Genomic DNA, 18,483 nt, shown 5'->3' with positions numbered 1-18,483 from the left:
TCCCTAGCCTGCAAGGATGGTTCAACACACACAGGTTAATAAATGAGATATACCACATTAACAGAATGAAGAAAAAAAATCATATGATCACGTCAATAGATGTATTAAAAGCATTCAGCATTCTTTCAGGATAAAAACTCTCAACAGATTGGGTATAGAAGAAATGTACCTCAACATAATAAAGGCTATATATGACAAGTCTACAGCTAATATCATACTCAAAAGCTTTTCCTCTAAGGTTAGGAATGAAACAAGGATGCCACTCTCATGACTCCTATTCAATATAGTACTGGAAGTTGCAGCCAGAGCAATTAGACAAGAAGAAATAAAAGTCATCCAAATCAGAAACAAAAAAAATTGTCTCTGTCTGCAGATAACATGATATAATATATAGATAACCCTAAAAACTCACCAAAAACCTGTTAGAATAAATGAATTCAGTAAAAATTACAGGATACAAAATCAATATACAAAAATCAATTGCATTCTATACCCTAACAACAAACTATTTGAAAGAGAAATTAAGAAAGCAATCTCATTTACAATAGCAGCAAAATAATAACATACTCAGGAATATATTCCACCAAGGAGGTGAAAGACCAGTGACACGGAAAATTATAAGACAATAATGAAAGAAAGTGAAGAAGTCACAAATAAATGGAAAGGTATCCCATGCTCATGGATTGGAAGATTTAATATTGTCAAAATATCAAAAAAAAAAAAAAAATGTCCATACTACCCAAAGCAGTCTAAACATTTGATGAAATCTCTATCAAAACTCCAAAGATGCTTTTCACAGAAAAAAAAAAAAAAAAAAAAAAGAATTCAAAAATGTGTAGAGAACCACAGAAGATCCTGAATAGCTAAAGCAATCTTGAAAAATAACAAAGCTGGAGGCATCACACTTCCCAATTTCAAACTCTAATGCAAAACTATCAAAATAGAATGGTACTGGCATTAAAACAAACACAAGATCAATGGAAAAGAATAAAGAGTCCACATATACAGTCAACTAATCTTTGACAATGGTGCCCAAGAACACACAATGGGAGAGGGTTTGGGGAAAACTGGGTAGCTACATGCAGAAGAATGAAACTGGACTCTTTACTCACAAAAATTAACTTGAAATGATTTAAAGACTTAAATGTAAGCCCTAAAACTGTTAAACTCCTTGATGAAAACATACCAAAAAATCTCCTTGACATTAGTCTTGGCAGTGATTTTCTTGGCTATGACACCAAAGACATAAGCAAAAAAAGCAAAACAAACAAGCAGGACTACATCTAACTAAACAGCTTCTGCACAGCAAAGGAAACAATCAACAAATGAAAAGGCAATCTAAAGAATGGGAGAAAAATTCACAAACTATTCTATCTGATAAGGGGTTAACATCTAAAATATATAAGGAGCTCATAAACTCAATAGAAAAACAACAATCTAATTTTAAAATGGGCAAAGGATCTATACAGACATTTTTTTCTACATAGACAGTTTTCAAAGGAGACATACAAATAGCCAACAGGTATGCGAAAATGTGTTCAATATCACACATTCACTCATCACCAGGGAAATGCAAATCAAAATCACACTGAGATATCACCTCACACCTGTCAGAATGGCTGCTGTTATCAAAAAGAGAAAAGAATGGGAATGCAAGCTGGTGCAGCCACTCTAGAAAACAGTATGGAGCTTCCTCAAAAAACTAAAAATAGAACTACCCTACAACCCAGCAATGGCACTACTAGGCATTTATCCACAGAATACAGGTACGCTGTTTCGAAAGGACACATACACCCCCATGTTTATAGCAGCACTATCAACAATAGCCAAAGTATGGAAAGAGCCTAAATGTCCTTCGATGGATGAATGGATAAAGAAGATGTGGTATATATATACAATGGAGTATTATTCAGCAATCAAAAAGAATGAAATCTTGCCATTTGCAGCTATGTGGATGGAACTGGAGGGTATTATGCTAAGTGAAATGAGTCAGAGAAAGACAAAAATCGTATGACTTCACTCATATGAGGACTTTAAGAGACAAAAGAGATGAACGTAAGGGAAGGGAAATAAAAATAATATAAAAACAGGGAGGGGGACAAAACAGAAGAGACTCATAAATATGGAGACAAAATTGAGGGTTATGGGAGGGGTTTTGGGAGGAGGAATGGGCTAAATGGGTCAGGGGCACTAAGGAATCTACTCCTGAAATCATTGTTGCACTAATGCTAACTAATTTGGATGTAAATTTTAAAAAATAAAAAATAAAACAAGTTAAAAAAAAACAGAAAAGAGGACAAATGTTGGTGAGGACATGGAGGAAAGTGTAACCTTGTACACTATTAGCAAGACTTAAACTAGTACAATCATTATGGAAAATGGTATGGAGGTTTCTCAAAAAATTAAAAGTAGAACTCATATGATCTAGCAATCCCACTTCTGGCTATATATCCAAAGGAACGGAAATCATTATCTGGAAAAGGTATCTACTCTCCCACATTCACTGCACCATTATTCACAATAGCCAAGATACGGAAACAACATAAGTGTCCATCAACGGATGAATGGATTTTAAAAATGCAATATGTATGTATAAATAATGGAATACAATTTAGCCATTAAAAAGAAGAAAATGCTATCATACGCAAGAGTACGCATGAACCTGGAGAGCATTGTGGTAAGCCAGACAGAGAAAGATAAACTCTGTATGGTATCACTTATATGTGAAACCAAAAAAAAAAAAAAAAGTCAAACTCATGGAAACAAAGAGCAGAAGAGAACAGTGACTGTCAGGGCCTCAGGAGCATATATCAAATGATCACGTTGCATAGATGATGGCATAAGAGGAGAAATGAAGGAAAAGAAGGATAGCTGGCTGAGTTGCCCTCAAGAAGCCTACCTTCTGATGGGACAGAATGGAAAGAGAATTAAATGAACCTAATCTGTGGGCTTCCCAGACATGGCCTTTCAACGAGCCTGGTTTAAACTCCATCTCAAAGGCAGCAGAGGTTTCTTGTTTGTTTGCTTGTTTTTCCTGATTAGCCCAGGCAGAGCACACTGGACTATACACACTGCTCTGTTCCCTTCATATTTTTTGTTCACTGACTCCAGGCCCAACTAAGCTCTGCTAAAGATGTGGCTTATCTGACCTTGTCCAAAGCTGATAAATGGAAGAACAAAGAGGAGGCCTAAACTCTCATCCCACAGTTGGTGGATAGAATTCAAGAATTCACCCCTGGTTTGCAAGGTCAAAGGCTCCCAAACTGCCATTTAGAGGCTCCTAATCCAAGAATGAAAACTTAACGGCCTGCACAGACAAACAAGGACAGTGGAAAGGGAAGACGTGACAGGGATCAACTACTGAGAGAATCCAGACACCCTCCACCAAGGAAAATCCCACTTGTAAAAATAAGAGGATTATTTAGCTGTGAAATTTGCTTAATAAGTGAATAGGAAACTTATTTTGATTCCCAGGGAAAAAGCCAGACATTCAGTAATGCAAATTCCCACTCAGCCAGGATCCAAATAAGCAGAAAATATGAATCACTAGATTCTTTCCTCCAACGGCAGACCCACATTCTATTTCATGGGAAAGAAACAAAGAAATCAAAATCTCTGACATCTGGATTTTGCTCTAACAAGCAGACTTCCAGAGTGGGTTGAGGAGGGGGCTGCCCACATTTCCCAGTCTCTACTGGAGAGCCCCTTGGAATCATGTGCAGAGAACCAGCTACATATCCTGTGTGTTCTCCTGTGAACCTCTCAGATCCTTTAAGGGCTAACAGAAGAGCCTGGCTCTTGACCAGGCACTTACACAAATGTATAATCAGTGCTCCAGTGGGGACGAAACACAGGGACTGAGGGGCAGAGGGTAAGGTCAACTCGCCCAATTGGGGCTGGGGCGGAATGAGGAAAGGCTTGAGCAAATGCTCCCTTCACAAGAACAAAGATGTTCGTGTTTGTTCTAAGATCCTCCAGTTCAACAGGTAGTTGCAAAACATGGCTTTCCCCACTCTCCTTTAGAAGTGGTGGGCATGAGAGCTGGAGAAAGCCTCACGTGTATGTTTGGGTTCTGATTCTGATACTAACAACTGTTAGGATTTTCTGAACACTCATCTGTTCCAGACCCTATACTAAGCACTTCCTATGTCCACTCGTTTTACCCTTACAATGAGCCCATGAAGCCAGTGTGGTGGTGAAGATAGTTGCCAAGCTCTGTATCAGCCTCCACCAAATACTAACTGGATGACCAAGTGTCTTGCCTTTTCTGTGCCTCCACCTATAAAATGTGTGTAATACCTGAAACAAATATTATCCTATATGTTAACAGACTGGAATTTAAATACAAACTTGAAACAAGGGGTGCCTGAGTGGCTCAGTCGGTTAAGCATCAGGATTTCGGCTCAGGTCATGATCTCAAGGTTTACAGGATCGAGCCCCCCGTTGGGTTCTATGCTGACATCTTGGACCTGCTTGGGGTTCTCTCTCTCCCTCTCTGCCCCTCCACGGCTCACATGCACACACGCTTTCTCTCTCTCTCTCAAAATAAATAATCATTTTTTTTAAAACTTGAAAGAAAAAAACTGTGTATAATAATAGTACCTACCCCATAATACAACATGAAAATTAGATGAGTTACTACACAAACAGTGTCTGGAACAGAGTACGTAGAGTACAAGTATGGCTATCATCATCGTCATGCCTTTTCACAGACAAGAGAACCAAAGCTTGAAGGTAAAAAGGCTAAGCTGTTCCCCCACAGGTCTGTCCCACTGTCAGGCTGTCAAGTCCTGCCCTCCCCAACATTCCCACTCACATAGCAGCTAATTACATTTTACAAGCCTGCCCTTTGGATGCCTCAGGAAGTGGGGACACTACATCTTCTCTCTGCTTTGAGAGCAATCTGCTGGAAGCACAGGTGGGCACGGACTTCCTCTCCCTGGGCACCCACACCCCTGCCCACACCACCACCTGCTTGGCTGATGCTGCGCGCCCCCGGGGGCTCTCCGCAGTTCTCCCTGTGCCATACTGTACTCTTTGCTAAGAGGATACCGACCTGCAGCCCCATTCAAACTGGCCCATGTTGTTACTTTAATAGCCAGACAGAACACATCAGGCACCACTCCTCAGTGTCACCACACATGTATACACTTGTTCTAAACACATTCCCATCCTCACAGCCCCAAAAGAGGCCTTTCTCTTTAGTGCAGGAAGGAAAGAAGAAAATGTTGGCTGGTGATTCAAGACTTTGGGTTCATTTTTCTTCTATGCCATTGCTCATGTTCCCCTCCACAAAGGAGAAAAAAAGAAACGCTGGCTGTTAAAAAGATCTTACACAATATAATAGAATTTGCTTATTCAAAAAAATAGTCCTTATCAGTTCCATTTCTATACACCAATAATGAAGCAACGGAAAGAGAAATCAAGAAATAGATCCCATTTACAATTGCATGGAGAACCATAAAATACCTAGGAATAAACCTAACCAAAAATGTAAAAGATCTGTATGCTGAAAACTTATGAAAGAAATTGAAGAAGACACAAAAATATGGTAAAACATTTCATGCTCATGGGTTGGAAGAACAAATATTGTTAAAATGTCAATACTACCCAAAGCTATCTACACATTCAATGCAATCCCAATCAAAATTGCACCAGCATTCTTCTCCAAGCTAGAACAAACAATCCTAAAATTTATATGGAACCACAAAAGACCCTGAATAGCCAAAGTAATGTTGAAAAAGAAAACCAAAGCGGGAGGGATCACAATCCCAGACGTTAGCCTCTACTACAAAGCTGTAATCATTAAGACAGTATGGTGTTGGCACAAAAACAGACACATAGGTCAATGGAATAGAACAGAGAACCCAGAATTGGACCCACAAATATATGGCCAACTAATCTTTCACAAAGCAGGAAAGAATATTTAATGGAAAAAAAGACAGTCTTTTTAGCAAACGGTGCTGGGAGACTTGGACAACAACAGGCAGAAAAATGAACCTGGACCACTTCCTTACACCATACACAAAAATAAACTGAAAATAGATGAAAGACCTAAATGTGAGACAGGAAGCCATCAAAACCCTAGAGGAGAAAACAAGCAATAACCTCTTTGACCTCAGCCGCAGCGACTTCTTACTTGACACGTCTCTGACGGCAAGGGAAATAAAAGCAAAAATCAACTATTGAGACCTCATCAAGATAAAAACCTTCCGTACTGCAAAGGAAACAACAAAACCAAAAGGCAACCGGTGGAATGGAGAAGATATTTGCAAACGACATATCAGATAAAGGGTTAGTATCCAAAATCTATAAAGAACTTACCAAACTCAACACCCGAAAAACAAATAACCAGTGAAGAAATGGGCAGAAGACATGAGAAGACATTTTTCCAAAGAAGACATCCAGATAGTCAACAGACACAGGAAAAGATGATCAACATCACTCATCATTAGGCCACACTGAGATACCACCTCACACCGGTCAGAGTGGCTAAAATTAACAACTCAGGAAACAACAGATGTTGGTGAGGATGTGGAGAAAGGGGAACTCTTTTGCACTGTTGGTGGGAATGCAAACTGGTGCCGCCACTCGGGAAAACAGTGTGGAGGTTCCTCAAAAAATTAAAAATAGAACTACCTATGACCCAGCAATAGCCCTGCTAGGAATTTACCCAAGGGATACAGGAGCGCTGATGCATAGGGGAACATGTAGCCCAAAGTTTATAGCAGTGCTTTCAACAATAGGCAAATCACAGAAAGAGCCCAAAAGTCCATCAACGGATATATGGATAAAGATGTGTTTTATGTATACAAGAGAATATTAGTTGGCGATGAGAAAGAATGAAATCCTGCCATTTGCAACAATGTGGATGGAACTGGAGGGTATTATGCTAACTGAAATAAGTCAGTCAGAGAAAGACAGACATCATGTTTTCACTCATATGTGGAACCTGAGAAACCTAACAGAAGACCATGGGGGAAGGGAAGGGGAAAAAATAGTTTCAAACAGAGAGGGAGGAAAACTCATAAGAGACTCTTTTTTTTTTTTTTTATTTTTTTTCAACGTTTTTTATTTATTTTTGGGACAGAGAGAGACAGAGCATGAACAGGGGAGGGGCAGAGAGAGAGGGAGACACAGAATCGGAAACAGGCTCCAGGCTCCGAGCCATCAGCCCAGAGCCCGACGCGGGGCTCGAACTCACGGACTGCGAGATCGTGACCTGGCTGAAGTCGGACGCTTAACCGACTGCGCCACCCAGGCGCCCCCATAAGAGACTCTTAAATACAGAGAACAAACTGAGGGTTGAAGGGGGGTAGGTGCAGGGGAGAGGGGAAAATGGGTGAGGGCATTGAGGGCACCTGTTGGGATGAGCACTGGGTATTGTACGTAAGCGATGAATCACGGGACTCCACCCCCGAAACCAAGAGCACACTGTATACACTGCATGGTAGCTAACTTGGACAGTAAATTATATTTTAAAATATAAATAAAAACTAAAATTAAAAAAATAAAAAATATATATTTAAAAAATTTTAAGTTTATTCATTTATTTTGAGAGAGAGAAAGCACAAGTGGGTAAGGGGCAGAGAGAGAGTCTAGAGTGAGAGTCCCAGTCTCCGTGCTGCTAGCGATGCGGGGCTTGAACGCATGAATCGTGAGATCATGACCTGAGCCGAAGTCACTTAACCAACTGAGCCACCCAGGCGCCCCTCAAAAAATATTTCTTGCTTTCCTTCTGGCGGAAGGATAAGCCATCAGCTCCAGGATAAGCCCAAAATGGGTGCTTAGAAGCACATCCAGGAGATACAGAGGAAGAAGCAGTCGGGCGTAATGCGCTTTCTTCTCAGGCTGTGCTGCAGGCAGTATTGCCAGCTCTGCTCTCCTTGCCCACCGCCCCCGCCCCCCTCCCCGCCACAACACAACCCGGTAAAAGCGCGCAGACTGGGGTACAAGGCCAAGCAAGGTCATGTCATGTATCGGATCTCTGTGCAGCGTGATGGCCCAGTTCCTAAGAGTGTGACCTATGGCAAGCCCGTCCATCATGGGGTTAACCAGCTCAAGTTTGCCTGAAGCCTTCATTCTGTTGCAGAGGTACAAGCCGGATGCCAACGTGGGGCTCTGAGAGTCCGGAGTCCTTTTACCGGGTTGGTGAAGATTCCATGAAATTGTTATCGTCACTGATCTGTTCCGTAAAGTGATCAGAGGAAATCCTGACGCCCAGTGGATAACCAAACCAGCCCACAAGCACAGGGAGCTGGGAGGACTGACAGCAAGCCGCAGGCCTCAAGAGCCGTGGCCTTGGAAAAGGTCACAAGTCCCACCACACTACTGGTTTCTCGCAGAGGCCATGGAGAAGACGCAGTACTCTCCAGCTCCACCATCCCTGCTAATGTAAGTAATGTTTGTAAAATAATGACCTAATAGACAATTCAGGACAGCCAAAAAAATAGGTTTCTTGAGGGCCTTCACTGTGCAAGGCACTGTACCAAGTTCAAGATTCCATGTGTGCTGACAGGAGCGGTTTCTGCCCCATTTAAAATAATCCCTGTAATACAACAAACACTTCTTGTCACCTCAGGATGCACTGTCCATGTACCTTGAAATAACAATAATAACTCATCATTTCACTGGCCCAGTGCCTTACTGGCTCCCGGGGGTCTACACTTTCTGCAAAGTGCTCTGAAGTATTTCTGGGAGTCCCCAGGTGCTGCCTTACGTGGGGTCACAAAGGAGCCCTGCTCCATGAGGAAGCATCTGTTCCACGAGGGGCTGCCTCCAATGTCCTGAGGACCTTCATGGGTAAGTTCCACAGCAACCTGGGAGAGAAAGACTGTCTCCTCTTCTGTGTCTTATACTCTGTGAGACGGCTCCCAAATGGGGCTTATGAATTTTAGAATAACAGACTTGCAAAGTTTACATTCAACCCTTCTGTCCAGGAACAGATCTGGGAATGTCCCCAACACGGACTGCACCGAATGACAAGGCCAAACTCAGAAACACCCCTTTTCTTGGATTAACAGGGCCATGGGGTTCTTTCCTAGGCCTCTGACGGTCTCACCGCCCCACCCCCACTTATCAGACATATGAAGACACGTTTAAATCCCACTAAGAGGGAACCCCAAATATACCTGTAAAAAACGCCACTTCCAAAAACAGCACAGACCTCACTGCTGTTCGAGGCAGGGTGGTAGACATCCATCACATTTTCAGGCTGTGTAGCACCTCTTTTTATTTTTTCATTGAGGTAAAATTCACAGAACATAAAAGTAACCATTTTAAAGTGTACAATTCAGTGGCATTTAGCACATTCACAAAGTTGTAAAACCATCACCCCTTCCATGTTCCAAAACATATTCGTATCCACGAATGAAATACCATACCCATTAAGCAGGCATCCCGTTCCCCCCTCTTCCCAGATTTACCTATTCTGGATGATTCGTATACGTGCACCAATACAATATATGACCTTTTGTGTCTGGCTTCTTTCACTTGGCATGTTTTTGAGGTTCATCCACATTACAGCATGTATCAGCACTTCCTTCCTTCTTATGGCAGAAGTGATAGTCTGCTATCACTTCAGATTGTTTATCATGCCATGGACATTTGAGTTGTTCCCACAAGTTGGCTCTATTGTCAACAGTGTATGAACATTTTATACAAGCATTTGTTTAAATACGTGTTTCCAATCCTTTGTATATATACAAAAAATATACCTTAGAATATGTACATTAGAGTGATTGCTGGGGCATACAGTAAATCTGGTTTTAACTTGTTGAGCAATTACCAAACTGCTTCCCACAGTGGCTGCACCATTGCATATTCCCACCCGCATTGTCTGAGGGTTCCAATTTCCTCAGATTCTCACCGACACCTGTTGCTTTTTTTCTTTCTTTATAGCCATCCTATTGTGAAGTGGTATCTTGTCGTGTTTGGACTGGCATTTCCCTCACAGTTAACGATGCTGAGCATCTTGTTTCATGTGCTTGTTGGCCATTTGTATATCTCTTTCACAGAAATGTGTATTCAAATCCTCTGCCCATTTTTTAATCACCTAGTCTTTTTGTTGTTGAGCTATAAGAGTCCATTATATATTCTGGATACTACGTGCTAATCAGATACATGAGTCTGCAGTATTTTTTCCCATTCTGTAAGAGGTCTTTTCACTTTCTTGACAATGTCCTTTGATGCATAAAAGTTTTAAATTGTGATATTGTCCCATGTATCTATTTTGTTGTTGTTACTGCTGCCTGTGCTTTTGGGGTCATATCTAAAAATCCATTGCCAAAGTCAAAGTCATGAAAACTTACCATATTTTCTTCCAAGAGTTTTCTTTCATTTTAGCTCTTACCTTTAGATCTTTGATTCATTTTGAATTCATTTTTGTATATGATGTGAGTTCAAGGTCCAAGCCCCGATGTGGGGCTCAAACTCAAACCGCGAGATCATGACCTGAGCTGAAGTCAGACGCTTAACTGACTGAGCCACCCAGGCGTTCCTCAAGGTCCGACTTTCTTTGCACATGAATACCCAGTTGTCCAGCATAACTTTTTGAAGAGACTATTCTTTCTCCATTAAATGGCTTTAGTACCCTTGTCAAAATTAATTGGCCATAGATGTATGGTATCTGTGTGTGTGTCTCTAGACTCTCATTCTATTCTACTGATCTGATTGTCTTTACTCCTTCTGGGACTCCCATTCACACAGATGTTAGTATTCTTGATGGTGTACCACAGGTCTCAAGCTCTGGCCATTTTTCTTCATTCTTTTCTCCTTCTGCTTCTCAGACTGAATAATCTCAATTGACCTACCTTTAAGTTCACGGATTCCTTCTCCTGCCTGCACAAATCTGCTACTGAGCCTCCCTAGTGAATGAGTTTTTCCTTTCAGTTATACTCTTCAGCTCCAAAATTCGTATTTGGTGCCTTTTTAAAATTCCTGCCTCTTTATTGATATTCTCTATATGCTCAGACATTGTTCTCCTGGTATCCCCGAGCTCTTTGAGCATATTTAAGACAGTTTAAAGTCTTTGTCTAGTAAGTCCAATATCTAGGCTGCCTCATGGACAGTTTCTATTTTATGTAGCAACTCTAGAAGTCAGATTTTCCTTCCTCCCAGGGTTTACCATTGCCTATTGTGAGTTGCTGGTGTTAGCTTGCTTACAGACTTTCTCAACTATTTGTATTGAGGTCTGTGCTCTTTACCACTGAACTCTGCGTTCCTTTAGCTTATTAGGATAAGATAGCTGGTATCTTAGTTACCTTAAATGCCTGCAGCAAACAAAAGAAAGAATTTTTTTAAGGAAAGAAAAAAATACTCTCCTGTATCTTTGCAAAATGCAACCATGTCAGGGCTAACTCCTTGAACGTTTATTCTGGCTGCTTACAACTCTGCCTTAGCTTCACTCCCTCCTCACACAGAGCCCAAAGCCCAGCAAGACATGAAAGCTTCGAGTCTTCTTAGGCCTTTGCCAAGTATGTGTGTCTCACTCTTAGTCTGCACATGGCTTTCTTGATTCCCAGGCATACACAGAAGCTTCCAAAAGCTCTATTCCCACATAGGTCTGTCCCAATCTCTTCTTTCCCAGGCTTCTTGGTCTATTACTTGTCCCAGGTGTTGTTCCAGGCCACTGAGGCCAGTACCTGTGCCTTCAAATGCTTTCAGCAAAAGCCACCTGGAAAGCCATGACAGCCCTGGGGATGCCCTGAGTGAAGAAATAGGAAGCCTTTCCACCTGTCCTTGAGAGAGGCACCATCCAGACAGCTGGACACCCACAGCCACACTCCTTGAGAATAAGTTCTATATTGCTTCTTCTGGCACTAGCAACCAGCACCTGACATTTGGGCACCATTCCTATGGCCATTTTAAAATGCCACAGCACTCTCACCATAAAGCAGCAGTTTCCCTCTTCAAGCTTTCCCCTTGTTTTCAGTTTTTGACTAGATTTCCGAGTTCTTCAAAAGCTGATTCTGACAGTTTTTGCCAGTTCATTAGTTGTACTGGGAGAGGGACGCAGCCCTGGATTTCTCTATTCTACATTTTCGGTTCCCCAGCACCTTTTGAGCACTCTGTGTTTGGAGAAAATTCCTGTATGGAGTCTAAAGATCCCCAGGGTGGAGGCCAGGGACTTGTTTCCCCAGGTTCCTTCCAGCCAGTAGTGCACTTAGATCCTACCAAGATTGGCCCCGTATCTCAGAAATACATTAAAAAAAATAAACATATGAAGGAACAGAGGGTGCTCTTGTCACTCAGGATCATGTGCTTGGCACTGGCTCTGCATGATCTGTAATCCTCAACATCCCATTGCATAACTACCACTGTTCAGGCCCCAAGGAATGATCGCTTCACCTCTTGCCCTAAAATCTCTCAACAAAAGGCAACTGTATCTAAAGGTCACAAAGGTTCGTGGGTTCCAGCCTCTGCCAATGTCGTAGACACAAAGTGCTTCAGAGGATGAGAAGGAAGTACTGAAAATGCACTTAGGTAAGAGAAATGACAGATTAATTAATTAACTTCTCGAGTGGCATGCATGCATTAGATTCTAACATAACAGCAATGCTGAGCATCCATTTTTCTGTTTCTCTTCATGTTCTCAGCTGTCCTCAGCTTACTGTAGCCAAGGAACATTCTGCAATTTAAACAATTTATATCACTAATTTGTATGTATGAGATCTAGACACAAGATGTGTGAAGTGACACCAGTTCTTTACATTAGCAACTACATTGACACTGAATACTAGAACTACAAAAACTTGTGTAACAAAATTACATAAGATTAAATTTTGAAAATATTATTTAAAAATTTCAGCTTTATACAACTTTCCTTTAAAACTTTGATACCTATTACTTATATAATACTTTGTATTTTGCCCTGTAATAAAAAATTTTTTTCAATGTTTATTTATTTCATTTGGGAGACAGTGCACAAGCAGGGGAGGGGCAGACAGAGAGAGAGAGACAGAGAACGCGAGCAGGGGAGGGATAGAGGGAGAGAGAGAACCACACAAGTAGGCTCCACACCATCAGTACAGAGCCCGAAACGGGGTTCGATCTCACACAACCATGAAATCATGACCTGAGCCGACAAGAGTCAGATGGTTAACCAACTGAGCCACCCAGGTGCCCTTGCCCTATAATTTTAATAAATACTTTTGAATATTTTAGAAAACCTTACTGACGTTTCTGAACATTTAAATTTTTAATTTTTTTTTTACATTAACCTTCATTTACATTTTCTCTGAAAATAAATTCAAACTTTTTTTATATTCTGAAATTGTAAATTTTGGAAAATTATATTTTGTCCTTTGAGTCATTACTGCCAATAGAACACAAATTACACAAAAAAATTTATTATAACAACCTATTTAGTGATTTTATGGAAATGAAGGCAAGAGAAATAAACTTTAAGAAATAAATATATAGGAGTTTGTAAGTCACGAAGGTCTTCATTTTATTTCTCACCCAAATATTGCTGGCCCATCAACTTAAATATATCCAACAATCAAATTGTTTTGATATTTTGTCAACTTTATCACATAAAAAGATTTGTTTGGGGGTTTGGTGTTATGAAGTTGTCAAGGTAGGAGGACAGAACCTATTTTATTAAACAGCTTGATAGCCTGAACTACAACTTTTATATAGATGAATGGCACACAGGCCTACTTCTGAACTTTGCTCTGGCGCTGTCTGTTTGCATTTGGGTTGTTAACTTTTGACCTATAGAGCACCCCTTCTCAACCTGGGGGATGTGACAATGCCTGGAGACATTTCTGGTTGTCTCAAGTGGCATCCAGTGTGGAGAGGCCAAGTATGTTGCTAAACATCCTACAATGCACAAGACAGGATTTCCCCACCCCAACAAAGAATTATTCAACCCAAAATGTCCATGGTACCAAGGTTATTCTAGTAAAGGTAACAGAGAAACCTCAAGCTTCTAGAAACAGCAAAGAACTCAGGAGCATGTTAGGAACACAGGGTCACAGAGGGAGCTGTGTGTCCAGAAGCAGCTACAGTTCTCCAAAGAATGGGCCAGAGGTAAAATGGAAAATCCATGCCTAGATGCAAAGGCCAAACGAATTCTCTGGCCCTTCCAGAGATTCCACGAGTTATTTTATATCCTTCAATAAATTAGACTAGCTTGAGAGGTTTTTTGCAACTGAGGAACACTAACTGATAAAGGAGGGAGAACCAATTTCCCATCCCTCATTTGAGGAAGGGCAAGATCGAACCCCATAAAGTCCCAGAACACAACAGGGAAAGAGCTGGAAGTAGGACTGTATTAGTATGCAAATGAATGACTAAAATTTAGCCCAAACTAGTAACTTTCAGCTCAAACAAGTACTTCTTTTTAAGAGGAGAATGTTATTCGGTGCTCACAAAATACAAACATGGGAAGGGATGTAGCAGCATCTCAGGGAGAGCCCAGACTCAACCACATGAAGACTTGATCTAGCTTATCTGTGCTGCTCATTCATAGACCATCCTTTTTGCCCAAAGTAACCTTTTTCACGTGGCGGAAATAATGAGAACCAGGAGCACTCAATGTTTTCATCTTATAATTTCCACCATTTTAGAGAGACAAACTTCACATCTCCCAAGTTCAAAATATCTTAATGTATCTTCAACCTGATTAGCGGTAGGTGCTCCCTCCAGGGACTGAATATCTGTGTCAGAGGGCTGGGGAGTGGGGTATTTAAGACCCACATGGACACCTGGAGGGGGACAGAGGTAGTTGATGAAAAAAAAAACTACATTCAGAACCGAGAGTGCTATAGTCTCCATACACCCACCCAAAGAATCGCTTTTGTTATTCTACATTCCATCCTACTCCTTTTTGTAATTTAGTACATAAACCCTTAATAAATCTCAGAGATTGGTCTAAACACTTATATCAGTAGATATGTAACAAACCAAATCATCAGATGATTTCTTGTTCTTCCTATGCTCCCACTGGTAGATGGTTGGAGCTTCTGGACGGTCACCATCACTGAGGCCTGGAGTAATGAAGCAGCTACTTCTTGCATAGCACCCATCACCATGGCAGAAAAACAGGCACAAAGGTCTCACACCAGCCACTAAATGCTCCAGTTTGGAAGGTACAGACAGCACTTCTACTCACAGCAAATTCACTGGCCAGAAATGGTCACATGGAAAGTGCATGTGCCTGGCAGGGGAAGAACCAGGGTATTTTGCAAATAGCTCTAATTATCACTCCAGCATTTCACAAGCATTATATTTAATCTTCACAACCATCACAGAAGTATTACTATTATCCCTATATTAAAGATGTGGAAACTAATACATAGGCAAGGCAAACAGCCCAAGGTCACACACTGAGGGAGGCATTTGATTCCAAAGTCCATTTGTTTAAGCATGGTTTTTTTAATTGCCTCCTTTGGTTTACCTTCTGTATGGTCTTCAGCAATCCCATTGCCCGTTAAATCACTTAAACATAAAAGGGGGGACCTGAACGCCAGGACAACAACCCTACACTGAATCCCGCCCACATCCCACTCTACTCCCAATTCTTGGCTCAATGGAAATCTGTGGAGTCAACACAGCACAGCACGGGTGCTGGACAGGATTCCACTTTAAAAAGTATGCTTTCAAGAGACTCTTAAAAACTAAGAACTAAGGGTTGAATGGGGGGTGGGAGGGAGGGGAGGGTAGGTGATGGGTATTGAGGAGGGCACCTTTTGGGATGAGCACTGGGTGTTGTATGGAAACCAATTTGACAATAAATTTCATATAATGAAAAAAAAAAAAAGCATGCACTCCAGGGTGCCTGGGTGGCTCAGTTGGTTAAGCGCCCAACTCTTAACATCAGCTCAGGTCATGATCTCATGGCTGAGACTGAGCTCACACCAAGCTCTGCACTGACAGTAGAGCCTGCTTAGGATTCTCTCTCCCTCTGCCCCTCTCCCACTTGCACACTCTCTCTCAAACTTCAAAGAAAAAAAAAAAAGCATGCTGTCCCACACAGCCATGAAGAGTCAGAAAGGACTTTTTTTAAACATGTCAATATCCCCTTTGATAGTCTAGCTGCTGGTTATAGAGATGAGTAACAGGCTTCCCCCCCCCCCCCCCCCACCCCCATGGAGAGGTCAGTCTATTACAGATGAAAAGGGTCCAATGAGCAATGAGGGTGGGGACCAGATGCTTGTGCCCTTGTACCCTAAACACCTAGACATGTTAAGTATCTCATAAGCCCTAGGTACGGTGAAGACAAGAAAGCATGACAGAACATGGTTAAGGGCCAGGAAAGTCTGTACATTTAAATCCTGACTTTGCCATTTCATAGCATCTTGAACACACGGCTTCACAACTCTTGCACTTCATTTTGCAGCTGAAAAACTAGAGCCAGTAATTACTAGTAGTCATTTGGTAGAATTGCTGAAATTAAATGAGATGGTAGATGTAAAGCTAAATTCTGTGCCTGGCACATAGTAAACATTCAACAGGCATTCTTATTTTTAGGAGCAAAGAAACTACTTATTAATGCATTCTTATCTTTAGGAGAAAAGTGTAACAGCACATATTCTTCTGGAGGAAGACTTATGGCAGAAGAGACATTTAACCTGGCTCCTAGGAACATCTCCGGAGAACAGGAAAAAGCCATTCCAGGTGGGGTGAGCCTTAACCAAGGTTCAGAGGTGAGGGCCATTTGGGGTGGTTAATTTAGGAATTAGGAATCAAGTGAGAACCAAATTTGGGATCTCCCAGAGCTTGCTTTCTTTGGGGTCAGGAGTGGGAAGCAAACTTCTTAGCCTGCAGTGAAGCCATCTCTCAGATGCTGACTTGACCAAGAAAGACATTCTTACCCTAAGAACTTAGAGCTCCTCTATCTGGCACCGTTGCCAGAGTGAACCCACATTACCCAAAGGTAAAGTCAAACAGCCTGTAAATGAGAACACTGCACACACTAACCATGGACACAGATGTCCTAAGATGAGGTCTTTGGTAGTGTGATTCTTTAACCTTCCTAAATTTCTTTCAGCCTCTGATCAAAGGCTCTATGGAATGTCTCTCCAAAAAGAAATGCATGAGTATCAATTTTGCATGTTGTTTTCATAAAGGTCGTCTGTCATCTGTCTATAGGTTTTAGGTTAAAAATCCAGGATCTGGATAGGTGCTGAGGCCCCTTTTAAAAAACACGGACTCAAAATCCATCTGGTAGGCTCAGATGATCAAAATGCTGGCAGCCCCACACTCACCTCCTGGTTCCTGCCTGCGTGTGGGAGCGGCAGGTTGGGAGGAAAGGCTGGGTTCACACCACACCTCTGAGGTAAGCTATCCTGTCAGCAGGAGCCTAAGTGGTCTCCAGATCCTCAAACCTCGGAGTCTAGTTCAGGGCAACCAGCTCTCAGATCATGTTATTACTCTATTTACTGGAATATGGGCTAAAACCATCTGCTTCCTCATCAACACAAGGGAACTGTTGCCATTAAACCCATCAACTGGCCACTCAATTTTCCCTACCTTAGCACCTATTTCTTTCTACCCATGACCACTTCAGAGGACAGAAGATCCCCACTACATGTTGACAACAAATGGAACCATTTTGTCCTATTTTAGTACTTAGAATTAGTGCCCAAGAGGATGATTCATTCAATCAAGATGTACTTACAGAGGCATCCACTGTGCCAAAGCCATCAGTCTAGGGGGAGATACAACAGTAAACAAAACACGACAGGTCTTCATAGAGCTCACAATCTTGGCATTAAGAGAAATAATCAGCTCTTTTAAGATTCTTCTGGACTCACTTCACCTCGCTGAGAAATACAACTACATATATGACTGCCAAGCGCTAATTAGCTGTTTTACATAACGTCATCTTTCCCCCAACTTTCAAGTAGGTTTTCCACTATTCCCATTATGCAGATGAAGACATCATGGCTTAGTGGAAAAGCACACTTCAATTCTGGTTTGCTAAACCCCTAAGCACATCATAGGGCCGAAATCCAGACATGCCTGTCATCTTGCTTTCTTCTAAGATTAAGTGGGGCCTACTAATCAGGGCCAGTCTTGGCATTCGTAGCTAGTTCCCACATCTTACAGGATCTCCTCCTTTCAGAAAGTTACATTACTGGGGCGCCTGGGTGGCTTGGTCAGTTGAGCGTCTCAGGTCGGACTTCGGCTCAGGTCATGATCTCACAGTCTGAGTTCAAGCCCCGTGTCGGGCTCTGTACTGACAGCTCAGAGCCTGGAGCCTGCTTCAGATCCTGTGTCTCCCTCTCTGCCCCTCCCCCACTCATGCTGTCTCTCTCAGAAATAAACATTAAAAAAAAAAGTTACATTCCTGAATGCTGGCCATGCCCTGGCCCCAAGCTGTTTCAAGTGCGCTGTTAGCATCCCTTGAGGTAGTTTCTCTTTTTACCTAACAGGGAGACCCACAGAAGTTGTCATTTGCCAGACATCAGCTTACAACCAGGGGAGTGGTAAGTCAACATCCCTACTACTTGAGTGTTGAAAACTGCTTGACCT

General features: G+C 41.8%; 1 pseudogene; it reads left to right on the top strand.

The window, feature by feature from the left end:
* The first annotated feature begins 7,554 nt into the window (after window positions 1–7,554).
* Window positions 7,555–8,393, top strand: LOC132689748 (large ribosomal subunit protein eL15 pseudogene; annotated as a pseudogene).
* The last annotated feature ends 10,090 nt before the right edge of the window (window positions 8,394–18,483 follow it).

This window comes from Panthera onca, chromosome E3 (genome assembly GCF_046562875.1).
Source record: "Panthera onca isolate mPanOnc1 chromosome E3, mPanOnc1 haplotype 2, whole genome shotgun sequence".
In the NCBI taxonomy this organism is placed as follows: domain Eukaryota; kingdom Metazoa; phylum Chordata; class Mammalia; order Carnivora; family Felidae; genus Panthera; species Panthera onca.
Note: the sequence above shows the minus strand (reverse complement) of the source record. Positions and strands in the feature narration are given on the sequence as shown.